Source organism: Ochlerotatus camptorhynchus, unplaced genomic scaffold, assembly GCF_037179485.1.
Source record: "Ochlerotatus camptorhynchus isolate MF236.1 unplaced genomic scaffold, CSIRO-AGI_Acam_v1.1 ptg000176l, whole genome shotgun sequence".
Taxonomy (NCBI): Eukaryota; Metazoa; Arthropoda; class Insecta; order Diptera; family Culicidae; genus Ochlerotatus; species Ochlerotatus camptorhynchus.
Window position 1 is genome coordinate 4,845,552 of NW_027040666.1, and position 14,362 is coordinate 4,859,913.

The following is a 14,362-nucleotide window of genomic DNA, read 5'->3' on the forward strand; positions in this document are numbered from 1 at the left end:
TTCTGGACTGACTGATTATTTATTTTTCCGGAGATGAACCAGCCTGCGGCTGAAAATCTCCTAAAAAGAGAAAAAAAAAAGATTATTTTATCAAATGCCTCTCCGAGTATATAACTCACAGATGCCTTGTTGATTTCTGGTCTCTAATGGATTGGTCCTGAATTTGTTTGATATCCTGTTTGAAGTAATTCTATTCCTCCTCCTTAGCCATTGATATCACGTTCCAGCTTGTACGTGTCTCATGTCATATGATTCGCCATTCATAAAGTTAATGGGTTAAAAGGGAGTAAAACATACATAAAGGTATACACTCAGGTATTTTTTTACACGGGGGATACGTACCGTGTAAAAAAAAACCGCGTAAAAAAAAACCTACGAGGTTTTGATTTTTCACATGCTTAAATGTTTTTAGAAAATCGGATTTTGATGCCATTTGTAATTATAGCATGCTATGGTCCATATAGACATATTTTAAAAATTTCTGTATTTACACCAAAAATGTGATTTTTTTCTAAGTATGCCATTCGATTACCTATAGCTTGAAACGGATAATGTGATTGAAATAAAGTCGATAGATTGTATCGTTGTCGAGAAATCGTTAAAAAACGTACCGTGTAAATCGCGAAAAACCGTGTAAAAAGAACCGTGCAAAACAAAAAACCGCGTAAAAAAAAACCGAGTAAAAAAAGACTTCAGTGTATTAGTATTAGTTGTACAATAGAAAGAAGCATAGATAAATTAGTAGGAAAATAAAACTAATCACCGCCATATTCTTGTTTTCGTTCAAACCGTATTTTCCATACAAAAAAAAAAAGTTTTTTGTATGGAAAATACGGTTTTAACGAAAACAAGAATATGGGTGAATATATAACTAAAAGTGCAATGGATGAGTGTTAGTTCCGGGATCATTTTAGTGTTATACCCCGTTCACATTACAGTTTATATCACGTAATATAGGCTGTCTTGCAATGAGCACTCATACATAGGATTTCCAGTGAAAACTAGATGTATGAGTGCTCATTGCAAGACACCGTATATCACGTGATATACGCTGTAATGTGAACGGGGTATTAAGAGTTATGTTAGTTCCGTATTCAGCCCTGCCGGCCCTTCCAGCACTATTTGCAGCAATTGAGGAAATGACACATAGTACTAGATTTGTGCTGCTAAATGTAAAGAAACCTAATATCCATCTCCCACTGATAGTTGATATTTTAAAGCAACCATCAAAATAAACAGACAATATATGAAAAGACTAGTTGCCGGTTGCTTTAAGGCTAGTTGCCTCCCTAAGCGGTCCCCCGCCTCCTAACTCTTTTGTTAATCTACTTAATGTTATTAGGCTGCCTATATTTTCTTATTTCTTTATATTAAGTTCGTTTGATGATTATGATATCTCATTAGCCTTTTCTAACAAATAATTGAAATCTCTAATCTACCTAATCAATTATAACCCATGCTTTATTAAGTACCTGCACTTGTGCATGTAATCTAAAATTTAATATGTTTCAAGTTGTTTTTGTCTTTGACCTATATTTATTATAAATTAGTTCGTCCCAGGTGACACCTTCAAGTGAATAAAATCGAAGACAACAAATCAATAAGACAGCGTTTGTATGATAAAATGGAATAGTTTCCAGTCTTCTTGATTTGTTGTCTTCGCTAAAATGCTTCACTTTGAAGTTAGTTTCCTAGCTGATTTTTAAATTGCATAGAGTATATGCTCCAACTACACTTACACGTTTCCACTATGTCGCACCACAAAAATACGTATGGGTATGTCACATAGAAGCACGCCACAGTGGAAATCCCGAGCCATAGTTCAAACATTTATCCCAAATCAAAATGAAGCACGTATAAGATTAGTTACAATACCATGTACAAAAATGGTGCCTAGCATTGTTCCCTGAGTTCCCTTGTCACGTAAATAGAAGGAGCACTATTGGGCACTTTCTGAAATATTTCAATAGTATAATTCCCTTGCAAAACCCAACTAGATCTTTGGTTTTCTCATGCAGTGGTTCATCAGAGAGGGGAAGCCTAGTAATCCCCATTGCCTGCCCATGACGCCATTCTATCGCGGCATGAGCCAGCAACGCCGGCCATAAACCTACCATCTCCAACACTCCACTATAAAGCATGAAATTAAGCCCGCCCACCAGCAAGATGGTGCAAAAACTAGCTAAGGGGAGGGGAAAGGGAATTATATTTTTACGATTTTGAGAACTTTAATCGTTATGGTTTTGGCAGTCGGTAAGATTTATGTATGGTTTTGTAACATCCATCAACTTTATGTGGAATATATCGCGAATTGGTTGCCTGTAATATATTGATAACCAATTCACGATATATTCCACGTAAAGATGACCGATAATACAAAACAATTAATGGACCTTACTGGCTATCATAACCATTACCATTAAAGTTCTCAAACCATAAGTAAAAGGTTCTAACATAGAGGTAACTCTAAGACTAGAAGGTCCCGAAATAACGTGCTCAACTTTTTGGATCAGCTCTGGTACTCTCTTCGGTCCCAAGCTAATCGATTCACCCCTCGAAACCGAGGGGGGCGACACATCTAAATCTCAATTCTAGATGCTCAACTAATCTCACACTAGCGAATCAAACTTCGAAAAAATTTCTTTGATTTCTCGCATCTATTTGCATCGCGCATCATCTTTTTGCAGGAAATCTTCAAAATCGTCATCAATCTTCTTGATATCTACTCAGCGTGCGCGCAGCTAACCACAGCAAAACACAATTGGGTTCTTCAATTTTGAAAAATGTATCGTTTTTTATACATCATCTGTAAGAGCTTCGTTTTCTGAGCACAGCGATATTTTTTTTCGAACCCACACACTTTCATCTCGATTTTTAAATCAAGGTTTGAAGCAAAATAATAACTTCACTGTTTGACGCTAAACTAACAAACTGACAGCTCGCTCCCATACAAAGTGACACCGAGGGGCGCTAATAAGGTGATGTTTGCAAATGTAATCGTGCTTATTTAAAATAGTTCCAGTGTAGCAAAATTGATTAAATTTTGGGTTTGGGTTCCATTTTTAATGCAGATTACGATTATGCATTTTCCTCAATACGCTTAAAGAACCCAATTTTTCCTGCATCGTAGATAGAGTCGCCCCCCTCGCTCGAAACATAGGAAAAACCAATAACCCCTCATTTTATCTGTCAAACTTTCATAGCGAATCAAAACAAACATTGCGTAGTACTAGAATTTCGACTAGAATGGGGTATGTTAATCGTTTGCTTGGGACCAATAGGCTAGTCAAGTAGTGAGCCAATTTAAAATCGTTAGTTTCGTATTGATTGTTGGTTCTAATATAGTCCTCTCTCCGAAAATGTATGGAGAAAACAACTATTTTGAATGGTAGTGGTTCCTAACAACCCATTTTTTGTAAGGTTCACTTTCAAAGAACCATAATACATAAGGTTAAAACTTTATCACAATCTCAAAATAATGTTTTATTTCAAAGTTCGAGTGGTAGTAAACGTCATTTTAACTGCTCGAATGAAGTGGTTAGTTGATTTTGAGAATTGACCACTTTGTCAAGCAGTTTTGGCGTGACTTTCTACCAGCGATTTCACAAAACTGGACCAACTAATTTCTATTTTTTTGTGAAACGCACAAATGTTGGCTATACTTTTCTCGAGGTTCTGGAAGAAAAAATCTCAAAATAATGTTTCATTTCAAAGTTCGAGTGGTAGTAAACGTCATTTTATCTGCTCGAATGAAGTGGTTAATTTACAGCACTGCTGATAGGAGATAGAAACCTGGATAGACAGTAGACTGATGCAAATTTTGACATTTTCGCTCCACAGTGCTCAAAAGGTTCCAAATCGGGTCCTGATTAGTCTGAACAAAACATTTGGTTTTCCTATAGTAATTTCCATATAAACTTCAAATGGTTTGTGCCAAGTCAGTTTCTTATCAAATGAGTTCAAATTTTGGGAGACTAATCAGGACCCGATTTGGAACCGTTTAAGCACTGTGGAGCGAAAATTTCAAAATTTGCATCAGTCTATTAGACAGGGTATTTTCGAAAATAGGTAGTATAGGCACTCTTCTGCTCGAATGGTCATCTTTAGCTACGAACGAAGCCCGGCTCTCCCACTGCTCGAATAACGAAGAGCACGCAATACCCGAGAGCGCTATTCGTTCATAACGTGATCGTAGGTACGATACAGCGATGGGGTGATGATCATCCGATTTTGAATCTACACCCACTGAGCTATATAAGCTCAAGGATCGAGCCACTTTTTTCCTAGGAAAGCAACAAGTGAAGTTCGGTTATTTTCACCAAAAGTTTTTCTAAAAAGTATTGCTAAAAGTTAAGGAGATAGTCTCGCAGTAGTATAATAGTGCTAATCGTATAGGAGTTTCGACTCGCACGTTAGCAGGACGGGCTAGTGGCTAATTTCAAAGGAGCTTCGTGCTCGCTAGGAATAAGTGTTCAGTGATAAGTGCTTCCCAGAGATCCGAACAGGTTCGTCCGTCACCATACGGACCTCTTTCACGCTTCACCAATTACAGCGTAGAATCAGACATACGAAGTGTCTGGTTCCTTCCACGGGTCTGTCTATGATACCCATCATTTCTGGCAAGCAGTGCTAGAACACCCGCTTCGACAAAAGGTGCTGAAATCCCCGTCCGGCATTGGAGCTGGAATCCGCCGCAGCAAAGGTCAAAGGATTTGGTCACGGTTCATCGATAGCAGCAGCGACGGCAGAAGAGTGAGTCAAACTTTAATCTTCTTTCTTGGTTAGAATAAAATCCACTTAAAGTCAACCTAGAACTTTTAAATTTTGAGTCGCGTTCATTACAGGTTGATTACAGGTTGAAAACAAAAGGTAAAACCCGAATTTATCCACCTATGGTGTGATCAGACCCTTCTTACTTATTCAAGTTTATTTATTTTATTGTCATTATCAGTGACCAAGCCCCCCACCCCCGTGTCATCCAGTGACGCTACGCCACTGCCTGGGGGTACCCGGAATATATCCGGGTGTAGTCTATTTGGTGAGGCTACCAATCACCTTATCATCGTATTTTAATGTGATTTAATGGGTTTTAATTCAATTCATATTCAAGCAACTTCCCCGGGGTACCCGGAACATGTCCAAGTGTGTCCAATGTGGTCTGGAACACTTAACACGACTTGCATTGATCTTATTTTTGAATTCTGTAGTAATTTGATGTGTTGCATGATGATTTTAATACGTTTTCCGTTAAATCCAGCGTGAAGGCCCATATTCACCGGATCTTATTCCGGCCATATCTCCGGAACCGGTTCACCGATTCCAAAATAGCGTTGAATGGGACCCCAAGACCTATCATTTGGCGCCGAGTTTGTCCAAATCGGTTGAGCGGTTGCTGAGAAACGTGAGCGCATTCATTTCGTTACATACACACACACATACACACATACACACATATACACACACACACACTCACACACACACACACACATACACACACATACACAAACACACACACACACACACACACAAACACACACACACACACACACACACACACACACATGTGTAAAATTGGAGAAAAAAATAAAAATGAAGAAAAAGAAAAAACCAAAAAAAATATGAAGAACGACGGCAATACGCCAGACAGTGAAAACGGAGGAGCAAACGTGTTTGCAAGGAGTGGGATATTGCAGAGATCACCAGTGTCGAACCTGGGGGTCACTGCGAGTTCCAGCAGCAGCAGTAAGTTTCAAGAAGAGCAGCCAGGCGTTGGGCTAAGCCAGATATTCACACCAATATCCAGTAGTAGCAAATCCCAAGAACTGCAGCTCGGGAGAACCAAAATGACGGAGGTCAGGAGGAAGATCGATGATCTCTATGTGTTCGTGAAGGATAAAAACAACGTACACAAAGAGATCAAGCAACTTGTGACCGGTATCAAATCCGGCATAACAGTGGCAGATCGGGAATGTCAAGAGTGGAGAAAAAGGGCCGAAAATGCCGAAAAGGCTCTGCTGGAGGCCAAGGAGAGCATAAGACTGGCTCAAGCACATGAGACTCCGAAGGGACCCACAAATCCACGTCCTGAAAAGAGAGATAGGGACACGCCAGGAGATGAGGAGGAGCCCAAAAAACGCAGGGACGACGAGGAAGGCATCAAGGAGATGGGAGAAAATGGTGCGTGGCGTAAAGTCGAGAACCAGAAGGAGAGGAAGAAAAAACAGAAGGAAGATGAAGTGAGGAAGAAGGAAGAGGAAGCGAGGAGGATGGAAGAACAAGCGAGGAAGAAGGAAGAGAAGAAGAAGGAAGACAGGAAGAATAAGGAGAATCCTAGGCCTCGTAGGGAGAGAAGCAAGGGTGACGCTCTGGTTGTTGAGGCGAAGGACAAAACGTCCTACGCAGCACTCCTCCGGAAAGTGAGAGATGATCCGGAGTTGAAACACTTAGGCGAGAATGTGGTGAAAACCAGGCGAACCCAGAAAGGCGAGATGCTATTCGAGCTGAAAAGGGACCCTACGGTTAAGAGCTCAGCTTTTAAGGAGCTCGTCGAAAAATCTCTTGGCGAGACGGCGAACGTAAGAGCCTTATCCCAGGAGTCAGTGGTCGAGTGCAGGGATCTGGACGAGATCACAACAGAAGACGAGTTGAAAAGTGCGCTAAAGGTGCAATGCAACCTGGGAGACGTACCGATGGCAATTCGGTTGAGAAAGGCGTATGGTGGCACGCAGACGGCGTCGATACGACTTTCTTCGGACGCAGCTAACGAGCTGCTGAAGACTGGCCGAATCAAGGTTGGGTGGTCAGTGTGCCCGTTGAAAGCTATTCCTCGGGTATCTAAGAAAATGGAGAGATGCTACAAATGCATGGGCTTCGGTCACCAGGCGAGACACTGCAAAGGCCCTGACAGATCTGATCTGTGCAGGAAATGCGGAGAGAAGGGGCACGTTGCAAAAGACTGTACAAAGCAACCGAGGTGCATGCTCTGCAAAAAGGAGGACGGAAATGGCCATGTGACGGGAAGTTTCAGGTGCCCTGAGTTCAAGAAGGCGATGGTGGGCCAGCAATAATGAAGGTAACCCAAATAAATCTCAATCATTGTAACACAGCACAGCAACTGTTGTGGCAGTCAACAACGGAAACAAAGTGCGACGTTGCAATCATTGCAGAGCCATACCATAGAGGTAACTCTAAGACCACTGGGTCCCGAAGAAAATCATTATTATTTTTGGCTCACTCAGTACCAGAACAACGGTCCCAATCAGTCCCAAGCTATTTCACTCACCCCTGCATGTTCTGCATGAATCCACACACCCCTGATGTTATCTGTCAAACTTTCATAGCGAATCAAAACAAACATAGTGTAGTAATAGAATTTCAACTAGAATAGGGTACGTTAATCGTTTGCTTGGGACCAATAGGCTACTAAAGTGGTGAGCCAATTTAAAATCGTTAGTTTCGTATTGATTGTTGGCCATACCGAGTCCCTCTCGATAATGGTAACTGGGTGGCGGATAGAGCAGGAATGGCGGCCATACAAGTCATGGGCAGGTATCCCATACAACAAGTGGTGGCAAGCTCATATGAAGGTTTCGTGATCGCCAAAATCAATGGAATCTTTGTATGTAGTTGCTACGCACCCCCGAGATGGACAATTGAGCAGTTCCACCAGATGCTAGATGGGCTCACCGAAGAGCTCATTGGACGGAGACCAGTCGTCATCGCAGGAGACTTCAATGCTTGGGCAGTGGATTGGGGGAGCAGATGTACCAACGCAAGAGGGTATAGCCTGCTGGAAGCTCTGGCAAAGTTGAACGTCAGTCTGGCCAACGAAGGAACCATCAGCACCTTCCGCAAAGATGGTAGGGAATCCATTATCGACGTTACTTTCTGCAGTACGTCGCTAATGGCAAATATGAACTGGACGGTGTGCGAGGAGTACACCCATAGTGACCATCAGGCGATCCGGTACAGTATCGGCGAACGAACACCGGTGGAAATGCGGAGGACGAAAGTAAGCGAGCGGAAGTGGAAGACGAAGGCATTCAATAAGGATCTCTTCATCGAAGCTCTAAGGGTAGACAACAGCGTCCCGGGCCTAAGCGCGAATGAGTTGACCGAATTATTAGCAAGGGCATGTGACACAACTATGCCGAGAAAACTGGAGCCAACGAACAGGCGGCGTCCAGCCTACTGGTGGAACGAGGAAATTAGCACCCTCCGTGCTACTTGTCTTCTAGCCAGAAGGCGTGCTCAGAGAGCAAGAACAGAAGCAGACAGAGAGGAGCGCAGGGTGGTGTTCCGAGAGGCCAGGGCTGCACTGAAACGAAAGATAAAGCTGAGCAAGTCAAATAGTTTCAAGGAGTTGTGCCGCGATGCCGATGCCATCCCCTGGGGCAACGCATACCGAGTTGCGATGGCGAAGATCAGAGGCCCAACGATGCCGGTTGAAATGTGTCACAACAAGCTGAAAGTCATCGTGGAGGGACTTTTCCCACAGCATGACCCAACGAACTGGCCACCTACACCATATGGCGAGGTAGATGAAGACAACGTTGAACAAGTCTCCAACGAGGAACTCATAGCAGCAGCGAAAGGGTTGAAAGCGAATAAAGCTCCCGGCCCGGATGGAATTCCCAACGTGGCGTTGAAGGCGGCGATCCAGACGTTCCCGGACATGTTCAGGATGGTGCTGCAGAAATGTCTGGACGATGGTCAGTTCCCTGATAGGTGGAAGGTACAAAAGCTTGTGCTGTTGCCGAAGCCCGGAAAACCGCCGGGGGATCCTGCATCGTATAGGCCAATATGCTTGCTGGATACTGTAGGAAAGCTCTTAGAGAGGATCATCCTCAACAGGCTGACGAAATGCACGGAGAGTGAACACGGATTGTCGGAGAGACAGTTTGGATTCCGGAAAGGGAGATCGACGGTGGATGCAATTCGGACAGTGATTGACAGAGCCGAGAAAGCTTCCAAACAGAAGCGGAGAGGAAATCGATACTGCGCCGTGATTACGATCGATGTCAAGAATGCATTCAATAGCGCCAGCTGGGAGGCCATCGCCAAGGCGCTCCATAGAATGAGGGTTCCAGGCTACCTCTGCAGGATTCTAAGTAGTTATTTCCAGAACCGGGTCCTTGTCTACGTGACAGACACGGGGCAGAAATCGCTTAGAATCACGGCGGGGGTTCCCCAAGGCTCCATTCTAGGTCCCACGCTGTGGAACGGAATGTACAATGGCGTGCTGACGCTCAAGCTACCCAAAGGAGTTGAGATCGTTGGCTTTGCGGACGATGTCGTCTTGACGGTAACCGGTGAGACGCTGGAAGAAGTGGAAATGTTGGCGGCTGAGGCGATAGATACGATTGGTAACTGGATGCAAGGAGCGAAGCTGCAGATAGCCCACCACAAAACAGAAGTGATGTTGGTCAGTAACTGCAAAGCAGTGCAGCGGGCAGAAATTACCGTTGGAGAGCACACCATTGCTTCGAAGCGCATGCTTAAGTATCTGGGAGTGATGATCGACGACCGGCTAAACTTTAATAGCCACATCGAATATGCTTGCGAGAAGGCGACGAAGGTCATCAACGCAATAGCCAGAATCATGCCGAACAATTCTGGTCCAAGCAGCAGCAAGAGACGTCTTCTGGCTAGTGTTTCCTCATCAATACTAAGGTACGGAGGTCCAGCCTGGATTGAAGCGCTGAAAACGAAGCAGAACCAAAGGAAATTGAGCAGTACGTTCCGGCTCATGGCCATGCGAGTCGTGAGTGCGTACAGAACCATTTCGATGGAGGCAGTATGCGTTATCGCCGGTATGATCCCAATCGGCATCACCTTGGCGGAGGACTACGAGTGCTATATGACGAGAGAAACCAGAGGAGTACGAAAAATGGTGAGAACGGAGTCGATGGCTAAGTGGCAGCAGGAGTGGGATGCAGCAGAGAACGGTAGATGGACACACAGGCTAATACCGACTCTTTCGACCTGGGTGAACAGGAAGCATGGAGAAGCCAACTTCCACTTGACGCAGTTCCTGTCTGGTCATGGCTGCTTCAGGAAGTACCTGCATCGGTTCGGACACAACGTCACCCTTCTGTCCGGAGTGTGGGAATGTGGAAGAATCACCAGAGCACGTGGTCTTCGAATGTCCTAGATTTGATGATGTGCGAGAGGATATGCTCGCCCTTAGCACGGAGAATGTCGTCGAAGAAATGTGTCGAGAGGAGGGCACCTTTAACGCCGTCAGCAGAGCAGTAACGCAGATCATGTCAGCGCTGCAGCGAAAATGGCGGGAAGACCAACTAGAAAGTAGTAATGTGCTCACACAAGTGCGAACTGAAAGCCGAAGCCGGGAGAACTCTCCGTCAGAGTAGGCTGTATCCACCACCAGGGATAACCGAGTAGAACGTGACGCTGGGAGATAAATGGCTCACAAATTGGAGAGACGATCAGCGAACTGGAAGCGCCAATTAGCTGAGGTAAAGTGAGGTGCGTAATGCACGGCCCCCTCCGAAGTAATACGACAAGTGGTTCCGGGGGAAAAGGGCAAGGCGTCTAAGGAGGTTTTAGTGCGGTAAGAATCCCACACACCGTGTCACCGCGACTGTGCGCCCAGTCGTCAAGCGGTGGCACGATGGCCTTTTTGAAGGTTTCCTCCTTGCCAAAAAAAAAAAAAAAAAAAAAAAAAAAAAAAAAAAAAAAAAAAAAAAAAAAAAAAAAAAAAAAACGCACACACACACACACACACACACACACAGACATGTTCCGATCTCGTCGAGCTGAGTCGAATGGTATATTACACTCGGCCCTCCGGGCCTCGGATCGATAGTCGGTTTTTCAAGTGATATCTATACCCTTCTTTGTAAGAAGGGTAAAAAAGGTGAGTTTCCCTAGGTACGGTGTACCAACCCTGAGAGGCGTGAAAAGAGGTGTGCTATAGTATAGCTAGCCGTTAGTTACAGGGGGGGCCATCGGAGTGGGTGTTCGGTTCCAGCTCAGTAAAATCGGTGAAACTTTGTGATATTAGCGTCGTTTTGTCGTTTCTGATGCTGGTCCTCATACCGGCCTCTTTCTACGTTTGGTGTTGGGGGATTATCTGTTTTTCTTTCGACGTCGGGTGGGGGTGAGGATGATATGGGGATCGGCATTGATATTGTGGGGTTCCACCGGTTTTGTCGAGCTTGGAACACTTACTTACATGGGTTTCCCGAGCAAAGTTAGAGATCATATTGAAATCAGAATTTGCTGTTATGATGTAACTTATTTTGAATACTCCATTTGATTTAATTTTGGTTGACTTAACGGTTAACACAGCAAAAATGAGATCAACATTTTACACTGTTGAATCAAACGGAAAACTAATCCTGCTTTCAATGAAATCAATTTAATTGCTGATTTTGCATTCATAATGTTTAACTGAATACCGCCTGGCGTAACGCTGAAAGACTTTGATTTAAAATGTCTTGACTGCATAATGAAAGCACAATATGAAATCAGTCTTCTGTCGCGACAATTGAAATAAAAATTAGTTTTCATTAATATCGGTTTGCTTTCATTTTTTAACTGACTTTGCTCGGGTATACGCTAACTGATCAAAGCGCAGGGTACGCAATGCCACCTGAATGTTAAAAGAAATTCCAATTACACCCAAGTCTTAAATGAATTCCACGTTTGAAAAAAGTAGAGCACTCAGTTGGGTGTTCAACATGGCGGCAAGAGTGTAAAGATGCAGATTTGTTACTGTTGTATTTTTTGACTGGTAAAAACGTAAGTATGAGATTAAAATTATGCTGTAAAATATTCGATTTTTGATTACTTTATTTGAAGGTGGCAAGCAGCAAAAGCAGTTGACTTTTGTCTTGCAGGTCCACTATGGATCCTCGTCAGTAACCATCAGCATGATAATCGATAGCCACGGAAGCAAAAATGCACGGCTCCTGCACTTCAACAAACACCTCCACTTTACTCAACTGCAGCAGTCGAGTTTACAGCTCACGACTCCTCACCGGAACGGGAAGTATTATACAGTCATAGGCAGCTCAAACGGAGGCAAAGCTACCACGAAGCCGGGAAGTGCAATCGTCTCCTGGAGGCACGCTGACCAAACATCGAGTTCCTGATTCGGTTTTATAGCAATGTTTTTTTTTCTTTTGTTTATAATAAATTGAACGTTCTAAGGCGAATGAAGTTTTTTTTAATTTTATTGTAATAAGCATTAAAATTAAGAAAAAGCAGCCAATGGTATAAGAAACCACTATGAAATCTATCGACAGTATCACGTAACTTCTACGTGATAATCCTGTGACGTTTAAGCTTCATGAAATGAGAGTCCCTACATGAGAATCATATAGTTCTTACGTGAAAAGTAAGATGGAAAAAATCTACATATGTTTTTACGTAGCATTGAATTGAAAATTATTTTGAGTGTGAGCATTTACGGAAAATAGCTCACTTACACTACACTGTGTATGCTTCTGGGTTGATTCTGTTTATGTGTGGCCACATGAAAATCATGTGGAATTTCACATGGAAATTCGTCAATAAAAATGTGTGGAATTTTATTAGTGTAGCGGACCGTGAGTTCCATCCCCTGTAATTACCCGAGTATTTTTTTGCTGCTATGTGACCAAGGAACGGCGAGAGATCTGTTTTTAACATCGGTCGAAGAAGCAGTTGGGAGCTCTTCGAAATCATCGTGATGTCATGGATTCCTTTGCAACATATCGGGTGAGATCTTTCTTTATTTATCTTTTAACTTTCATATCATTATTATATGAAACATTAAATGGAAGACGAGAGTGGAACTGCCAACTCCCTGTCTTTAACGTTTCGTGAATAGAGGGCGGACTCTTCTCCCCGCTCATTGGGGAATCCTCCAGTTGGATGGCCTGTTTTTGACCGGTCGTATGATCCTGTTGTTGGAAGGAGATTCTCATCTATCCCGTGGATGCACGTGGGCGATGCTGCCCACGAATTCACCCAACCAGTTTTTGGCCCTTCATACATTGCAATGGCAGGTTGAGTACAATTAGAGGTTATTAAACTTGATCAAGTCGAACAGCGAGGATAGTCCACATTCTATCGGCAGTTGTCTTGCTACAGTGAGTGGTAGTTCCAAATCATAATCTTAGCCTCCATCACATCTTTTTAGTCGATCGATCGTCAATCGGTTTGGACGCGTTTTTTAATCGTTCCTAGCCACGTGCGTTCTGTGCTTTTTTTTGCGTACGTTTCGTTCTCGCTGTAGTAATTTCGCGCGATAGCTGTTGGTTCCGTTCATTTCAATATGAATTGTGAAATTTGTTCATTTAACTCTTCCGTTGATTCGCTGATGTGGAAATGCACTGGCTGCATACGCACATTTCATGCAGCCTGCGTAGGAGTGACCGTGCAGAGGAATTCACTACGCAGGAAGGACAATAAAAAAGTAGGGGATTTTAATTCTTATCTTCTACCATGCTGCGACTCGTGTCAAGAGCATCTGCAAGCAAAGTTAGAATTCAATCAATTAGCGGCACCTTACACACTTAGATTTTTTCGCCGAGATGGGCACCACCGAGCAGCTCGGCATTTTATTTTACTGGATCTCAGTGAAAAACTTGCCGAGATTCAGCTAACAAACGAGAAACTTGCCGAGATCTCAACTAACAAACATATTTTTTGCTGAATTTCCAGCAAAATAAAATGCCGAGCTGCTCGGTGGTGCCCATCTCGGCAAAAAAATCTAAGTGTGTAGCTGGCAGTGTCGTTGCCCTCAAAAATCACACTACATCGCTTTTCGATACAGCTATGATGGCAACAAAAGACAGTGTGTCTACGTCATTGAGAACTGTGACGTCAGATATATCAACCGAGCTCCGAAATATCAGTAATGAAATAAATCAACTGAACCAGCTGTCGCTCGACATTGCGGCAAGTTGTACCATGAGCTCTAACTCTGTGCTGGAACTCGATATACTTGACGAGCTGAAGTCACTGTCAGCAAATATAGCCTCAACACGGAGCGCTGCACCTTTGCAATCGCCATCTGACTCGTGCCCCAGCTTGGAGGTGGAATTAAATAACAACAACGATGACTCAGGGTGGCGTCTACTTGGTACCAGGAAGGTATGGAAGGCAGACTGGACCGAGTACGATGACCGAAAATCACGCCGTTTGATACAGCAAAAAATAGCTGGAAAGGCTAGAAGGCGAAGGAAACAAAACTTGCTCAACAACAACAACAAAAACAACAATAACAACAACCACAACAACAACCACAACAACAACCACAACAACAACAACAACAACAACAACAACAACAACAAAAACAACAACAATAACAACAACAACAACAACAACAACAACAACAACCACAACAACA